Source organism: Chrysochloris asiatica, unplaced genomic scaffold, assembly GCF_000296735.1.
Source record: "Chrysochloris asiatica unplaced genomic scaffold, ChrAsi1.0 scaffold00498, whole genome shotgun sequence".
NCBI classification, from domain to species: Eukaryota; Metazoa; Chordata; class Mammalia; order Afrosoricida; family Chrysochloridae; genus Chrysochloris; species Chrysochloris asiatica.
In genome coordinates, this window is record NW_006409016.1 from 285,218 (window position 1) to 304,227 (window position 19,010).

Consider the following 19,010-nt stretch of genomic DNA (forward strand, 5'->3'; position numbering starts at 1 on the left):
CTTCACTCTCTGCTCTAGTCCTCTGTGGCTATGTCACTGACTCTGGGCCCAAGAGTCCCCAGGTCTTGCCACACTGCTGGCCAACCAGGTCTCCACCCGGGTTCACAGGAGTCTATTGAACGTTGTAGAGCTTAGCTCGCAACTTCTTTGCTATTATTCCCATTGGGTCTTAGTCTTGGAAGGGGGTTTGCTCTGAGGGGACACGACCACTTGTAGCAATACTTTTTGACTTATCTTTTTATACCGAGGAGAAATGAGAACATACATTCATACCAAAACTTATACATAACAGCATTAGTAATAACGACCAAACAGTGGAACTAGCCCAAGTGTCCATCAATTTGATGACTAGATAAAGAAATTGTGGTATATCTATACAATGGAACACTATTCAGCCAAACAAAGGAGTGACCATGCTCCAACATGGGGAAACCTGATTGCATTATGTCAAATGTAATAAGACAATCTCTAAAAACCACACAGAATATGATTTAATTAAGTGAAATATCCAGATTAGGGAAATCCATAGATTAATGGGTACAGGACGCTGGAGGCAATACCTCCTCATGGCTATGTCTTTTCATGGTATGATGGGAACATTCTATAATTAGATCATTGCAATGATTGCATAACTCTGGGACTATACTTGTAAAAATGGGATGGAGTCAAAAGTTCTCTAACTGCAAGAGGTAGGAGGCGGATCAAGCTCAAGATCATCCTGTGAGGTGGAGGTCAGACATACCTCCTTTCTCTAACCTTTTCACAATTCTGATATCAGTTGTCCATCCCATGGCACTCTCTGTATTTCTAATTTGTTACCATGGCCACACAGAACTCACAGATCACATTCACAATTATGGGGTGTTATGCATTGAATTGCATTTCACCAAAATATGTGTCAATTTGACTCAGGCATGAGTTTGAGTATTATTTAATTATCCTTCATTTTGCAATCAGATATAATTATGCTATGTGTTGCAAAGAGATCCTTATGATGCTCATAAGGCAGGATAAGCGGCAGTTACATTAACTAGGCCAGATGCAACCTATAAGATTTGGTTGTATCGTGACTCAATCCCTTCTGAGATAAAAAAAATAAAAAAAATAAAAAAAATAAACAAGGAAGCAGAGATCAAAGACAAAAGACAAAAGAGCTGGGAGCAAAGTGTGTCCTTCGGACACAAGTTCTCTATGTTGAGGACATCCTAGACCCATGGGAGGATTGATGCCAAGACACATGCAGATCTCTAAGGAATGCTAGGCCCACAGATGTTTGAAAGAGTTAATGATCTATCTCCAGAGCTGACACAGAGAGAAAACCTTCCCTTAGAGCAGGTTCTCTGAATTCAGACTTCTGGCCTCCTAAACTCTGACAGAATAAATTTGCTAAAACCATATATAGAGAGTATATTTGTTATAGCAGGTTCATTAGGTGAGTTGTTGTTATGTGCCGTCAAGTCCTTGGAACATAGTGACCCTATATAGGGTTTCTAAGGAGTAGCTGGTGGGTTTGAACCACTGACATTTTGGTTAGCAGTTCAGTGCTTATCCTACAATGCCACACAAGGACTCATTTGGGGAGTAACAGATTAAAATTCAGCATCAGAATCAACTTGGCAGTAATAGGAACTCTATATACAACTCTTTCATCAGCGCATCTTTTTCTTGACTGTTGCCATGGTTTACCACTTGCCTGTCAGTTTGTCGGGCTGTGGTAGCTTGCATGTTGCTCTGATGCTGGAAGCTTTGCCACCGGCATTTCAAATACCAGTAAAGTTCCAGGGTAGACAGGTTTCAGTTGAGCTTCCAGACTGAGACAGAAAGGAAGGAGGAGAGGTAGACTGACTTCAGATGCTTGGCCATGGAAAGCCTAATGAATAGCAGCTATATTGCCAGAAAATGAACATCTCAGGTTGGAAGGCACTGAAAATACGACTGGGAGAAAGCTGCCTCCTCAAAGTAGAGTTGACTATGATGACATGAATGGAGCAAAGCTTTTGGGACCTTCGTTTACTGATGGGGCACAATTCAAAATGAGGAGAAACCGTTGTAAACATGCATTAATAATCGGAACATGAAATGTATGAAGTATTGATCAAGGAAAATTGGAAGCTGTCAAAAATGAAACGGAACTCATAAAGATAGATATCCTAGGTGTCGCGTAGACAATGACTACTCAGAGTCCAGATACAATGCACCGAGGGACCTAGGGGAGGCCACCACTGAACAGCCGTGACCATGACCAAGGTTCATGCGGATCTTTATTGAAGCAAGTCACCAAGAGCAGGGGAGAGTATGCGAAAGTGGGAGCGAATTCTTTCTGGTAGGGCGTGGAGGATAAGGAACATGCTGACCTTACAGGAAGTTGTTTTTGTGCTTTCTGGAAGACTAAGCTGCTAATCTATCAAGGCCGTGTCTGCTGTATCCAGCACGTACTGTTTCCAGTACTGACACCAGTTGAACCCCTCCGATTTTGGCCAGCGGGGGCCGCCATGCCCACTTTCGACCAGGCCTCTGGCTTGTGGCCAAATCCTAAGTCCCTACATCTCTCCCCTTTTGTTTTTCTTGAAGGTTCAGCATGGGGGAAATTTTTCAGGAATCTTGGGGTAGGAGAGAGGAGTGGGGGCTGGTATAGGGTGAGCAGGGCATCGGCGTGCATTGTTCAAAGAAGCTGCTGGCAGACAACATTTAGGACTGTAAGAAAACAAAAGTAACTAATTTTTTACTTTTGTTTTCTGCAAAGGCTGAGAAAATCCACATTTGAAGGTTGAGTCCAGAAAGCGAATTTTTAAGGTTGAGCCTCTTGTTTAAGTTGTTGCATTTGTTTTTGTCATTTTTCTTGCAAGTTATGGATATCTTGCCCAAGAGGTAAAGGAAAGGCGCTGTGGAGTTGGCATTGGATATTATCCCAGGACTCAGTAGAATTAAAGAGCATGGGAGTGATACACATAGTTTTAAATGCTGTGTCGCAGGTGAGTTGCTGGTGATCCCACAAAGCGTGTTGCCTTTCTTCACTCCGTAGGACCACAGCCTCTAGTGCATCTAAGCTCTTGCAATATTTCTTGATCCATTTGTGTTAAGGATTGAAGCTCAGAGGTCACATTTTGTAAATATTGGTTGACATGCTGAGCAGTCTAAATAGACGTTGTTGTTGTTAAGTGCTATCGAGTCGGTTCTGACCCATAGTGACCCCATATGGAGTTTTCGAGGCTGTATATCTTTATGGGAGCAGAAAGCTTCATCTTTCTCCCACGGAGTGGCTGGTAGTTTTGAACTGCTGATCTTAAGGTTCACAGCCCGATTCGTAACCACTACATTACCAGAGCTCCTTAAAAGACCTCTTTAAAGTGTTTAAGAGCAAATATGTCAGTTTGAGGATCAAGGTGCACCTGACCATGGTATTTTCAAAAACCTCATATGCATATGAAAGTTGGATAGTGAATAAAAGACCGTAGAAGATTTGATGCATTTGAGTGATGGTGTTGGAGGAGAATAATTAAAGTGCCATGGACTGCCAAAAGAACAAATAGATTTGTATTGGATGAAGTACAGCCAGATTGCTTCTTGAAAGCCAGGATGGCCAGAATTCATCTCTCATACTTCAGACATGATGTCAGGAGGGACAAGTTATTTGAGAAGGGACCAGTCGTGTCTGGTAAGGTGGAGGGTCATAGAAGAAGAGGAAGACCCTGGAAAGATGGCTTGGCACAGTGGCAGCATCAGTGGGCTCAAACGTAGCAATGATTGTGAGGTTGGCCCAGGACCGGGCAGTGTTTTGTTCTGTTGTGCATAGGGTCAGTATGAGTTGGCACCAACTCAATGGCACCTAACAACAATGACAACATACTAAGCAAATAATCCAGAAGTTGGACTATGTTAAGATGACTATGACACCAGGGTCGGAGGTAAGCTGATTCATAACCTGTGATACGCAGATAACACAAACTTACTTGTGGGAAATGAAGTGAACTTGAAGCACTTAGTGACGAAGATTAAAATTCCAGGCTTCAGTACGGATTGCACCTCAATGTAAAGGAAAAAAAAAAAAATCCATACAACTGGACCAATAAACGACATCATGATAGAGAAAATATTGACATTGTCAAGGATTTCCTTTGGCTTGGATCCATAATCAATGCTCATGGAAGCAGCAGTCAGGGAAAGAAATGTCATGTGGAATTGGGCAATTTTGCTACAAAAGATCTCTTTAAAGTTTTAAATAGTAAAGATGTTATCTTGAGGACTAAGGTGCACCTGATCATGCCATGGTATTTTCAATAGCCTCATATATATGTGAAAGCTGCACTGTGAATAAGGAAGACTGGGGGGAAATTCTTGCATTTGAATTCTGGTGTTGGTGAATAATATTGAAAGTACCACGTACTGCCAGAAGAACCGACAAATCTGATTTGGAAGGAGTACAGTCAGAATGGTTCTTAGAAGTGAGGATTGAGAGACTTCAACTCAAGTACTTTGGACATGTTCTCAGGAGGGACCAGTCCCTGGAAAAGGAGATTATGTTGGTAAAGTAGAGGGTTAGTGAAAAAGAGGAAGACCCTCGAGGAAATAGGCTGACATAGTGGCTTCAAATAACCGACTCAAACATAACAGTTGTAAGGATGGCAGGACCAAGTAGATTCATTCTGTTGTACATAGGATTGCTGTAAGTCAGAACCTAGTCTAAGGCACCTAACAGCAACAACAACAACATCCCTGCAAGGGGTTCGTGCACGCACCAAAACTGTCCAATCCTCTTAGTGAGTCACAAGCATCTTATTTGCATAGTCCCACCCATTCATTTTGTGGAATGCATAAAACAAAAAATATATATACAGCCTTTTGCAATAACTTTCTTTTGAATCAAATCTCTCCTTATCTAAGTCTAGATTTGTTTTGACACTGGCATTATTTCAACCATCTTAAATGTTCATGGAAAACTAAGCACGAATATGTTGTTAAATGCCATTGAGTCGGTTCTAAGTCATAGCGACCCTATCTAGGTTTTCCAAGGAGCAGCTGATGCATTTGAACTGCCGAGCTTGCTGTTAGTAGTCCAGTGCTTATCCTACATAGTGCCACACCAGGACTCCAGCAAGTCAGCTATATGAAGTAATTAACTACACCACAATATTTCAAATCATTCAATTGTACACTTTTAAAAGGAGAATTTTACGTTATGTGACTTATATCGCAATAAAGCTGTTTTTAAACAACAAAAAATCTAGCTTTATTTCCCTACTGCAATAGCCTTTCTTCTGAATCAAATCTCTTATCTAGTGCGGATTTGTTTGATGCAACACCAGCATTGTCTCAATCATATTAAACATTCATGAACAAGTATGCATAAATATGTGAACAGTGTCTGACATGCCAGGTGTCCAGTGTACATTACAGAGACACAGCAAAACCAACATAGTTGACCGGATGTGGAATTAGCAGGCTAGAGCTCCTGAACTTCCCGCATCCTGGATGCCCCTCTTGGACTTTCCACATCCCCATCATCCTGCTGTTGTTAAGTGTCTTTGAGCCAGCTCTGACTCAGAGTGACACTGTATAGGGTTTCCAAGGACTGGCTGGTGAATTTGAACCGCTGACCTTGCAGTTCAAACTGACCTTGCGGTGCAATTCATTATCCTGCAGAGTTACACCAGGACCCCATCATGCTAAGAACTCCCAGCAGTAATTTATTGTCACTTACAAAGAGATACAACAGAATGAGAAACTCCAGGGCTGTTTGTGTTCAGGGGTTCAGTCACCCAGTGAAGGGCCCAGCTTCTCTTTGTCTTGCTTTGCTTCAAGCATGAGCGTTGCCCTTCATCCAGCCTCCCAGCCTTTACAACACATAAAACAGTGTCCAGAGGAAGCCCAGATTCTGTTTTGCTGAATGTCTCTCTTAGGAACCAAGTACATTTGGCCAAAAGACTCTGCCCTTCTCCTCCAGAAAACTATCCTATCCTATTGCAGGTATCAGAATCACATTCTTCACCCAGTCTCTGATGTGTGGAAAAGGTGGTGGTGGTGTGTCGTGGAGTCAGTTCCGACCCTCTGTAGGATTTCCGAGGAGTGGCTGGGAGGTTTGAGCCGCCGACCTTGTGGTCCAGTGCTTAGCTAACAGCTCCACACTAGCACTCCCAGAAGCCCTATACAGGGTCGTTATGAGTCAGAACCAACTCTACGGCATCTAATAACAAGAACAGGAGTCTCGAAAATGACAGAGGCTCTTGTTAAAAACATGGAGGCGCTCGGACTATGCGAAGATCTTGAGATGGAACTGTGGGTTAGGATTCAGTTTGCATTTGTATATGTTTCAGGTAAGAAAGGTTAGTAAATCAGAATTTACATTTGGAGAAACTCTAAGCATTGTCAGCATGTCTATTTTTTTCCTAGAGTCCTGTTGTGGCGTTGTGGATTAATGCGCTGGACTGCAAGGTCACGTTGAACCGCAAGGTTGGCAGTTCAATCTCACCGGTCACTCCTCGGAAAGCAGCAACTGCCACAACCACCAACCACCCCAATTTTTCAGCATGTGCCATGGTATACCTGCGAGTCTCCATTTCAGCTTCACCTCAGAGATAGCTCTAAAATAGATACAGCAAGAATATTGTTGGAAAGTGGTGAGCTATGACAGTCACCCAGTCACTTTGGCTGCACCATTCAGCACGGGCCAAGGGAGAGAGAGTGGGTGCTGCCAAAGGAAGATGGGAGTGAGGGTGCCCGCCTCCTGGGTTCCCTCCAGCCCCCTGGTGTAGGGCGGAACCTTTGAGCTAGGGTAGGAGGGGCTGTGGGGTAGACCACGCCCCTGATGGAGTGCGTGGAACTAATGGCGGTCGAAGCGGTGAGGTTGCGCGTAGACGAGCTCGAGGGTTCTGGTGGTCCAGGTTGTGGGAAGGGAGGGCATACTGATTATTCCCATTTGTAGTGTTTTCTGCTTAACTTTCCTGAGGACCAACCTCCCCCATAGCAAACTTGTTTGTAGTCTAAAAATTTCAGTGTGTGCTACTGGGAGAGATTATTGCGATCCACGTGACCTGGTATCTTGGCGGCCAGCCGGCCTTTGAGGGAGGTGGGGAATTCTCTAGAAGAGTCAGCCTTCGGTAAGCAGTGCCTTCGGAAAAAGTCCCAAGGCAGATAGTTGTGGGGTAATCTTTGAATGTCTTGCTTTGGCTCTTTTGGCACAAACGCCGGGGTTCCAGAGCAGATTTTTAAGGCAATGTTCTACTTTTGCAATGTTTATGTGTATTTAGTGAGGTCAGACTAAAAATGCATTGCCGTCGAGGCAATTCTGACTCCTAGTGACCCTGTAGGGCTTCCAAGGAAATCTTTATGGGGGAAACGGCCACATCTTTCACCTGCTGAGCGGTTGTGGGTTCGTTAGCAGCCACTGGTGACCTTAGCCACTGGTCATCAGGGCCCCTTTGAGAAAATATTTTGTTGTTGTTGTTGTTAAGTGCCATCAAGTAGGTTTCGACTCCTAGCGACCCTGTATAGGGTTTTGAAGGAGCAGCTGGTGGGTCTGAACTGCCGACTTTGAAGCTAGCCGTCAAGTGCTGATCCTACTACTAGAGGTAAGACAATTGTTGTTGTTGTTGTTAAGTGCCGTCGAGTCGATTCCGACCCATAGCGACCCTGTATAGGGTTTCCAAGGAGCAGCTGGTGAGCTTGAACCACCGACTTTGCAGTTCAGAGGTTAAGATTCGAGGGTCTTTATTTCTTCAGTTCTTCAGTTTTAGTAGCCATAATCGAAAACTCTTTGGTGTATGTACCTATTTTATACCTTCAACTTCTTTAAAAAAAAAACTGTAATGAAAAATTTCATTCCCAATGGAAAGAATGCACAGTAAACACCTGTATTCCTACCACATAGGTTCAAATGTTGGTAATATTTTACCATATTTCCTTTTATATGTCTGTACATACATAGTTTTGTTTGTTTTATGGGGAGTAAAATTTGTAGATAAATTTCTAACATCTTGACACGAATTAAAAAATTTATCTTTATTTGGAGACTGGTTAAATAACTTATTCCTTTACTTAAGGAATTGGATCAAGTATGCATATCAAATGATATACTTCTTGACTCCCCTTCCACCCCAATCAAGGAAAGTATAAGAAGGTTCTTAAGTGCAGGTTGGCTTGTAACCACATTTGTTCCTTACTATAATGTGCCTTAAGTAACAGGACCCTCTTCTTATTAAGCAGTCTGGAAGCTTCCTGAGGGCACGGACCCTTGCTCACTGTCTTTGTTAATCATTTTTGTTGCTGTTAAGTGCTACGGAGTCAATTCTGACTCCCAGCGACACTGTATAGGGTTTCAAAGAGCAGTGGTGGGTTTGAATCGCTGACCTTGCTGTTCTAATTGACCTTCCGGTCCAGTGTATTATCCTGCAGCACCATACCAGTACTCCATTATCCATTTGGTGTTGTTAAGTGCCCTAGAGTTGGTTCCGACTCATGGCAACCCTGCATAGGGTTTCCAAAGAATAGTTGGTGAGTTTGAACCACTGACCTTTTGATCCAAACCGACCTTGTAGTCCAGTGCTTTATCCCGCAGTGCCACAACTTTAGAGCTCTGTAATCGTCTTTGAGGTGTTGTACATGGTTAAGCACTTGGTTATTAACAGAAAGTTTGGTGGTTCAAATCCATCCAGAGATGCCTCAGAAGAAAGGCTTGGCAACCCTGCTTCAGTGAGTTATACTCTGACACACATGAGTTGGAATTGACTCCATGGTAACGGTTAGTTTGGTTTTTGAATCGTAAAGGTTTAGGAGTGTGTGAAAGAGGGGGCATATGTAATTCCATTTTGTAGAAGGTGGCTTTGATTATTGCTGGGGACAAATAAGTAAGTGTCCCTTAAACACAGTGTTCAGACTGTCTGAAGAGTCTGTGGGGCTATGAGTTAGGATTTTACATGTACTTATTTCAATTCAATCAATGAAGATGGGAATTCAGAATTTAAATTTGGAGAAGTTCTGAATATTTTCTACATATACTATTTTTTGCACATGTCAGGATTCCCATGATATATCTGCTAATGTCCCAATTTCAGCTTGTCCAATTTCACCTCCATTGACTGAAGAATAAAAAGGATTCTCAACTGAATCCCAGACTGTAGTAAGTGTTGGTGGTGTAATTGGTACTAAAATTTTTTTCATTGACCATGTCAATATGTATCAGACATAAATGAAGCATAAGGAAAATCATTATCATGTGTTTGGATGAAAATTGTAAACAGGATCACTTAAAATGAACTTGTTGACATTAATAATGAGAATCCTCTTTTGTAATATAAGTTTTAAAAGTAATTAACGAATTGGCCCCTACTTAACAAATGCAGCAGTATTCCTATTAGCTGAGTGGCAATTTATTTAGTTCGTTTTTTAAAGTACTGCTCTTTGTAGATTCTAAGATGCACATTTATATTTTCTGAAACTGAAATGCATCTTGTAGTTAGTGTGTTAAGAAAGCAATGACCTACATTTTAATTGGCAGTGGTTTTTTTTTTTTTTTTTTACCTAAAATAACTATCTCTTGCAACCTATGGGCTTCCATGAATTTTGCCATATCTTTATATAATGATAATGGAATTTAGATCAACACTGTATTATATCTGTAGATTTCTTTGGGGCAGTATTGACGCTTCACAATGTTAAGACTTCCTAACTATAAGCATAGTATGTTCTTCCATTTATGTAGGTTTCTTTTGGTTTCTTGAAGTAGTGTTTTATAGTTTTCTTTGTATAAGTCTTTTGTATCTCTGGTTAGGCTTATTCCTAAGTATTTAATCTTTTTGGTAGGTATTATAAATGGTATTGCTTTCCTGATTTCGTTTTCATAGTTCTCTTTGTTAATATAGAGAAATCTGACTGATTTTTTTATGTCGATCCTGTACCATGCCACTTTGCTGAATCCTTCTATTAGTTCCAGTAGCTTTCGTCATCAATCTCTAGGATTTTCTGTGCATAGGATATCAACTGCAGATCGGGAGTGCTTTGCTTTTGCCTTAATAATTTGGATGCCTTTTATTTCCCTTACTTGCCTTATTAAAAGGACTTGCAATATAAAATTGAATATAGGAGTGGTGATACTGCATCCTTGTCTGTTTCCTGTCTGCAAGGCGGCTGCTTTCAATCTCCTTTGGGACTGATGTTAGCTGGTGGTCTTGTGTGTGTACTCTTTTAACTATGTTGAAGAATTTCTCTTCTTTCCTATTTTGTTGATTTTTTTTTTTTTTCAGGAATGACTGTTGGATTTTATCAAATGTCTTTTCTGTGTCGATTGGTAAGAAAGATCATGTTCTTCTTTCCCCATGCTTTATTTATGGATTAAGTTGATTGTTTTTCTAATGTTAAACCATCTTTGTATGCCTGGTGTGAATCCCATCTGGTCATGATGTGTTATTTTATTGCTATGTTGTTGGATTCTGTTGGCTACGATTCTGTTGGGAATTTGGGTGTCTGTGTTCCTTTTTTTTTTTTTTTTTTTGGTATGTTCTTGGATTCTATTAGCTAAAATTTTGTTGGGAATTTTAATGTCTGTGTTTATAAGGAGCTCTGGTAGCATAGTGGTTATGAATCGGGCTACGAACTGCAAGGTCAGCAGTTCAAAACTACCAACTGTTCCATGGGAGAAAGATGAGGCTTTCTGCTTCCGTGAAAATTTACAGCCTCGGAAATCTGTACAGGGTCGCTATGAGTTGAAACCAACTCCACGGCACATAACCACCACCAACACCTTTACAAGGGATGCTGGTGGATTTGAACTGCCGATCTTGTGATTTGCAATACAGTGCTGATCCTGAAGCACCACACTTGTTTTTTTTTAAAGGTCTCTGCCTGGTTTTAGTATCAGAATTGTGCTCACTTCATGACATTAATTCAAGAGTTTGAGTAGAATTGGTGTAAGTTTTTGGTAGAATTAGCCAGTGAAGCCACCTGGGCCATGACTTTAATTTTGGATATTTTTCAATGACCTATTCAATTTCTTTTCTTTTCTTTTTGTTATGAATCTGTTCAAATTTTCTGTATTAGTTTAGATGGGTAGTGTATTTCAATAAATTTGTCCATTTGTTCCAAATTTTTTAATTTGTTGGTAGTTCCTCAAGGTATTCTGTTTTTCCTTCTATTTCAGTTGATTCTATCATGATGGCATCGATTTAGTTTCTTATAAATATTTTTTCCATATCCTTCTTTTCCTTTTTAGATTTGCCAGTGCTTTGTCAACTTTATTAATCCTTTCAAAGAACAAATTTCTAGTATTTTTCATTCTTTCCTGTTCCACTTATTTCTGTTTTTTTTTTGTTGTTGTTGTTGTTGTTGTTACATTTATTTCTGCTCTAATATTTATTATTTCTTTTATTCTGATGACTGTAGGCTGCTATTTTTCTAATTGTTGGTGTTCATGGGTTAAACTGGTGACTTTCTTTTTGGATGTTTGCATATATATTTATAAATTTCTTTTGTGAGCACTGCTTTTGCAGTCCTAAAGATTTGTTTTATTTTGTTTTCATTCTTGTTTGATTCAAAATTTTTGTTTGTTTGATTTTTATTTTCTCCTATTACTCAGTAGTTTTAAAGCAGAGTGTTATTCAGTTCTCAGGTACTTTGTTTTTCTTGACCTTCCTATTGTTTTTGTTCAACTTTTTCTCCTCGTTGGTATTTGATCCACTTCTCTGGTTTTTCCTCTGAAGTTCAGGGATTCCTCAACTGTCATCCATAACTCCTTCATTTGATTACCCATGACTTTGTTGTAGAGGGTCTGGGTGGCCTGTTGGCCTAGTACACCGTCTTGCTGAAAGTCAGTCTCCATCCTTACCGCTAAGGAATATCTAGTCGTACTTTTTCCTGAGACACATCACAGCATATTTAATATCTTTCACTAACACCACAATTCAAAGGCATCAATTCTTCTGCTTTCCTTGTTCACTGTGCAGCTTTCACATGCATATGAGGTGATTGAAAATACTATGGTTTAGGTCAGGCACACCTTAGTCTTCAAAGTGACATTTTTTTGACACTTAAATGAGGTCTTTTGCATCAGATTTGTCCAATGAATTACATAGTTTGATTTCTTGACTGCTGCTTCCATGAGCATTGATTGTGGATTCAGGTCAAATGAAATCCTTGACAACTTGAATTGTTTCTCCATTTTTTATGCTGTTGTGAGGAATTTTTCAAAAAAATTTTTGATGCGGTATTATCTGTACAGAACACATAGATACCCTTTTTTTTTTTTTTTTAAAGCGAGCCATTGCTATTGTATAAAAAAGGAATGCTAAATAAACCTGCTGTTTTTAATTTGACAAAAGAATGAGAATTGATTTTTTTGCCCCCTAACACTTACTGAGCATTTACTATGTACCAGACACTGTATTCTTTGTGTGTGTCTAATCTTTGTTAGGAGTCCTGGTGTGGCGTTGTGGGTTAATGTGCCAGACTGCAAAGCCATTTGAACTGCAAGGTCGGTGGTTCAAGCTCACCAGCTGCTCCTCGGAAACCCTATACAGGGTTGCTGTGGGTCGGAACCAACGTGACGGCACTTCACAGCAACACCAATGTTGTTTAAGTTGGTGTTTTTTTTTTTTAAATCACTTTCTTGTTCTTGGACTGATTTTTCTAATATAAAAAAGATCTATGAGTTGTTGGATGAATTTTGAGTGACCACATGTTGGTCACTCAACATGGTTCTTGTTCTAGTCTCTACTAGCTTTTTTTTAAAAAAAATTTTTAACTTTTTATTATGAATTGATTGAAGGTTTACAGAACAGATCATCAGTTGTGTGATACAGTGATTGCAATCCCTTCCATGTACCATCAGTTAACAGTATTTAACTCTATTCACTTGAACTCATGTACTTCTCCCTGTGTCTTCCATTACCTTCATCTTTCCTTTGCCAACATCCCTCGTGTTGTATATTGCCTTCCCTAGCGCAGTGGTTACAAATCGGGCTGTTAACTTCAAGGTCGGCGGATCGACACTTCCAGCTGTTCCGCGGGAGAAAGATGAGGCTTTCTGCTCCCGTAAAGATTTGCAGCCTTGGAAACCCTGGACAGGGTCACTGTGAGTCAGAACCGACTCCATGGTACTTAACAACAACAATAATCACCCAAGTTAACCTTTGTCTAGTCTGTATGTAATGAATAATTTTCCCATTCTTCCCATCCCTGGTAACCATCATAGAATGTTTATTTTAGCAAGAAAACATTTTACAACAATGCTCTCATACAATATTTGTCCTTTAGTGATTGGCTAATTTCACATAGCATAATGTCCCTCTGGTTCATCTATGTTATGAGGTCTTTCACAGATTCATCATTATTCTTCAGTGTTAAAGAGTATTCCACTGTGTGTATATGTACCAAGGTGTATCTAACCGTTCTTCTGTTGATGGGCATTTAGGCTGTCTCCATCTTTTTGCTATTTTGAATGGTGTTATCGCAAACATGGGTGTGCATAGACCTATTCATGTCACGACTCTCATTTTTTGAGGACATGAACCAAGTAGTTAGGAGCCCTGATAGTATAATGGGTTACGAGTTGAACTGATAACCACAAGGTCAGCAGTTTGAACCCACCAGTCACTCTGCAGGAGACAGATGATGATTTCTGCTCCTGCAAAGATTACAGCCTCAGAAACCGTATACGGAACCGACTGTATGGTACACAGACACTACTATATACGAAGTAGAGGGATTTGCTGAGTCATATGGTACTTCTATTTCCAACTTTTTGAGGACGCTCCATATCGTTTCTCACAGTGGTTGCACCATTTTACAGTCCCAGGCTCTCTACACTCTCACCAGCATTTGTTCTTTTCTTTTTTGTTTTAAACTTTGCTGTCAGTGCTGGAGTAAGATGATATCTCATTGTTGGTTTGATTTGCATCTCTCTAATAGGAGTCCTGGTGTGGCGCTGTGGGTTAATGCCCCAGACTGCAAAGCCGTTTGAACTGCAAGGTTGGCGGTTCAAGCTTACCAGCTGCTCCTTGGAAACCCTATCTAGGGTCGCTATGGGTCGGAACCGACTCGATGGCACTTAACAACAACAACAACAATAGCTAGTGTGGTGTAGTGGGTACGAATCGGGCTGCAAACCGCAAGGTCAGCAGTTCAAAACAACCAGCTGTTCCACGGGAGAAAGATGAGCTTTTTCTGCTCCTGTAAAGATTTATAGCCTCGGAAACCCTATGCAGGGTCGCTATGAGTCGAAACCAACTCCCACGGCACATAACAACAACAACAATAGCTCATGATCTTCAGCATTTCTTCATATGTTTGTTGGCCCTCTGAATATTTTCTTTAGTGAAGTGTCTGGTCATGTCCTCTGCCCACTTTTTAATTGGATTATTTGTCCTCTTCTTGTTGAGGTGTTGAAGTGTTCCATAAATTTTAGAGAGTAAACTTGTCTGATATGTCTTTGCCAGGTAGTTTTTTCTAAATTGTTGGTGTGGATTTGTGAGCACATGCAGCATTGCATCTGCTTGTTGAAACATCCCAAATGGTTTTCTGTCAGTTCCTGGGGACTTATTTTTCAGCAATGCCTTTAGTGCAGTTTGGATTTTTTCCTACAATACCATTAGATCTTGATTATATGCTATCTCCTGAAATGCTAGAATGTTGAGCAGTTCTTTTTGGTTCAGTGACTCTGTGTATTCCTTTGACTCTGTGTATATCTTCTTTTCATGCTTCAGTAACCTTGAATAAAGTCAGCCTTGTCTGTTTAACGTTGTTTGGCGCAATTTTTGTTAATAGTACTAGTGCCGTGACTTGCATAGGATTGCATTTATAAGTGGACACCCAGACCTCTCATCCAGGACCCCAGGTGCATACAACTGAAGTCTTTGTCTTCACTCCAGATTGACTGGTGAGTCTCACTTTTGATCCTGTGCTCTCGACTGTGGAAACATGGTAAAAACTTTACTTTGGTTCTTTTGATGTTTAGAGTACATTTATTTTTTATTTGATCCTGTTTCAAAAAGGGGAACTCTTACTCATAGGGTCCTCCATCCAAAGCCCCCACTGACTATGTGCTTTGCTACTATGGTGCTAGCTCTGTCTTCTTTCTCAATGGCATGATCTCACTAAGGACTCCCCAGAACAGTAATGACCTCTTTGGGGCTCCTAGGATCTGCCTAAACTTGGAGATTTTTAACTCTTGATAGTCTCCTTATTTTTCTTGGTATGAGGAAGCCAACAGAAGGGAAAGTAAATCTAAGTTAAATCAGACCACTGAAGTGTTAAGAATGCATTCAGAAGTCCTCTGAACCTCTTTCTCCATCAACAGAACTTCTTTATCCCCTCTGACCACTTTACTGCCGAAACTCTTTCATACCCCGTACTTATCCCAGACTAGTCTTCTCCTACCAACCCTTTATCTTCAGTCCTCCCTGAACTCTTACTTCACTTCCTCAATTCTGTCCTGTAACCTAGTTTCCTAGGTCACACCCCCTCATCCAGTGAACTGCTGCAACAAAAGTCTTGACCTTGTCGTTCACCAAATAGATCATTGTTTTATTGTGAATTATGTGATAGTTTACATGGGAGATCATTAGCTTTACATTTATCCTATCGTATATCATTTCATTGCCATGTTTACAATCCCTTCCATGCATCATCAACCAACCAAGGGGTATACCCTGCAAGTCTGCCCCCTGGTCGTCAGCACACAGCCCCTCTCCCTCTCTGGGTCTAGAGTCCCCAGCCACTCCATCTCTCCACATCGACTCTACCTCCATCTCTGGCGTCATTGTTTCTCTGGGTAGGGTCCCGCACTCCGCTCTTCTCCCTTGATGGTTCCATGGACCTCAAAGATCATTTTTAAACCTTGAACTTGATCAGAACTACATGCTATTGCCAAGGACTTCCCCAGTCCAAAGATGGAAAGAGAAAATTTCTCCAATTAATTTAGAATAGTATTGTGGGCTTACTCTTCCTAATTCCCTGATTTATACCAATTTATTCATCTGTTTTTATATATTTTTTAATTAAGCAAACTTTTATTGAAGCATAAATTGTCATACAGAAATACATTTCAAATGATTTTAAATTCATGAAGGGAGAAGTATGGCACCAAAACTTCCTCTCCCCTATCAGACTAGCACTAATTTAATTACTACCCAAACTATAGTTTTAATTTTGTTGGATTTTCTTTCCTTTCAAGTTTGTACTTTTCAACATTAGAATTCTTAAATCTATTTTTTTAAAAAAATGCAGACCTCAAGCCAACAAATGCCATCAAATCTCCTGGCATACTGTTCAAAAACAGAATCGACTTTGAATATTCGTTCTCAAACCAGAAACATTAGGTGCTGTGCTACTTACAGGATCCAACTGCTCACACTGACTGAATACTTCATTAAAGAAGCATTCAGTAAGCAATGTGCTTAAAAGAAAAGTCAAAACGATGTTCCAACCACTTTATTTCAAACCAGCAGATTTTATGTTTAAAAACTAGAAAACAGTGTTTGATTTATAAATATGGAAGGAATAAAACATCACTGCATCAATCCAGGAAGAATTTTTTTTTAATTGATGACAAGAAATACAAAATTTGATCAACTTTATTTTTCTGTTAGCTGCTTATAATAAATAAGTCAACTCTTGAAAGCCTATGTCAAGTCATTTATCATTAAGTGAATAATTTGGAATTTTGTATGAGATGCTTCTCACTGTGGGTAGTCACTTACTTGATCATATGCAGTGATGATGAAAGGAAAACCACAATGAAGTCAGAACACAATCCCATATATCACAAAGTCATAGAACTTTTAGTCCACAGAGTGAAAGGATGTTGCTTTTGCTTTGAAACAAAGTTTACAGTAGATTATTAATGGAAATGGCTCACAAAGTAAAAGTTAAGATGAATATGCCAAATTGAGTTGACTCTTTGAATCCAGCAGTCTCCCAGCTAATAAATTTAGTACATTCATACTATTACTTAACAAGTTAGTAAAGGCATGGTGCTCACAAGATAATCTTATTTACTGAGCATCAGAGAATGGTATAAGGTTTCTGCAAGTATACCCAATTCTCAATCTACAACACCCTCTGAGTGTTCCTTACTAATCAATACTTTTGTCGGTATCTTTCAAAAGAGCCTATCAAAAAAGGGAAAATCAAATTCATTTGAACTTAAAAGAAACTTGAACCCAAGGTCTACCCTTCTCTGCGAGTAAGCTATTAGTACAACCCCACTGTGCTCTATTTGGAGGATGTGGGTGGGATCTGCCACAGTGAGAGAGAAATAAATAAAAGGACTACAAATAAAGGCAGCAAAAACGTTGAATAGTTATGCTCAAAATTAATAAGTGCAGTCACTCTTGGAAGAAAAACTTTAATTGCTGCAAAAAAATAGCTGTATGAAATGGAAATTGGTTTCAATATTCATAAAATTTTTTAATTGTTTCAAAAAAATGTATGAAATTGAAATAGGTTCCAATAATATTATTCATAGAGAATATGTTCTAGAAACTGGAGGTAACTGGTTATAAAATTTTGGCAGCAATTTAATAGAACAGCTCCAGATGGTTCAGCTGAGGCCAACACTTAATGTGTGGGAAATCTTGGACGGCACCTGGAGATATATTACACTGTGTATAAAACAAACTGAACTGTTTTCACAAGTGCTGTAAAGTCTCATACAGTAAAAGGGTTTTCTGCACAAATTTAAATTTCACAGCAAGAGTGGCATATAATGCCTAAACACAGAAGAGAACATTCATGCAAGATATCTAACTCCTTATACAATGCTGCATACAATTCAAAATGATTGCATCCTGGGCTTTCTGCAGCTACAAGGGGGTGGTGATAGAAAACATGGCCCCCGTATCATCAAGTAGAAAGCAGCCACCACCTTTTTCTATGTGTGTTTCTCCCCCCTCCCCCCATCATTATTCTTAATCAGTTCTGCTATTGCTACTGCTTCTTAGTAAAACTGGTAAAAAACAAAACAAAACAAAACAAAAAAACCAAGTTGTACGTAGTACTCTGGCAATCAAGATGTTTAAACCCTTCCATCTTCTGGGGTGAAGGAAGCACTGTGCGACATTTAGAATTCTGATTCACAAACAGGGTGGTCACAGATTTTCTTGGCTTGAAGACTTCCACAACTTTCCTGATTAGCTCATCGTAGGCTGTCTGACTTAAATTTGTTTCAAAGCTGACATAAGAAAACTCTGGTTCTGGAGTGATGGGATGTGAATAGTCCAATAAGTTCCATCCGATTTCATTGCATTCAGTGAATACCCACAAGGATCGACGAGAGTGGCATCAATGACAGAACCTGGTATCAGGTCACGAATTCTACTCTCACGAGTGACATCCTTTGCAGTTACACCATCTTTCATGTAGAATTGGTCCATAACTGCTGGGCTAAGCTCACGCATCAGAATTTCCAGGATCTGGTCTGGCTGACTGATTACACGACTCTCTGGGAAATCCAAAGTATGCAAGTACCAACAGTCTGAGAATTCATACACTATGCTTCCCATTTGGGACAGTTGTGCTAAGAAACTCTATTTCTTCCTGGAAATCCCAGTGTGGATACCCTTGATGAGAAGACTTCATGAAATTCTTAGGAGAATAAAAGCAGCTTTGAATTGAGTCAAAAAATGCAACGTCTCTTGGAGATGAACATGTTACTTTCACTGAGTACATAAGCTTCCTGCTTGTCAGTTTTGGTCTCATTTATGATTGAACATTACGCATCCTTCAAAAGCATATCCCACTTAGATGTTGCGATGGTGCAAAGATCCCCAGATTCTTGGTTTGCATTGGGCTACTTCCTGGAGAACCACGACTCCAGCAGCTTCTTGATCCCCTCGAAAGAACGTGCAACTTCTACCCCGTAAGACTAGTGAATCACAAACAGACACAGAAAATCAACAAAAACGAAATCTCTTCTCTTGTCGCTTCTGCTGCCACCGCTGCTACCTCCTTACCCCTACCGTGGATTGTTCCAGCTGTGTTTAAAGTTCAGGTTCCTTTTTATTTTTTAATCTGTAATTTTATATTAA

General features: G+C 40.1%; 1 pseudogene; it reads right to left on the reverse strand.

Annotated features, from left to right (window-relative positions):
- Positions 1-6,817: 6,817 nt before the first annotated feature.
- The window catches only part of LOC102818002, a 13,989-nt pseudogene continuing 1,796 nt past the window's right edge, over positions 6,818-19,010 (reverse strand).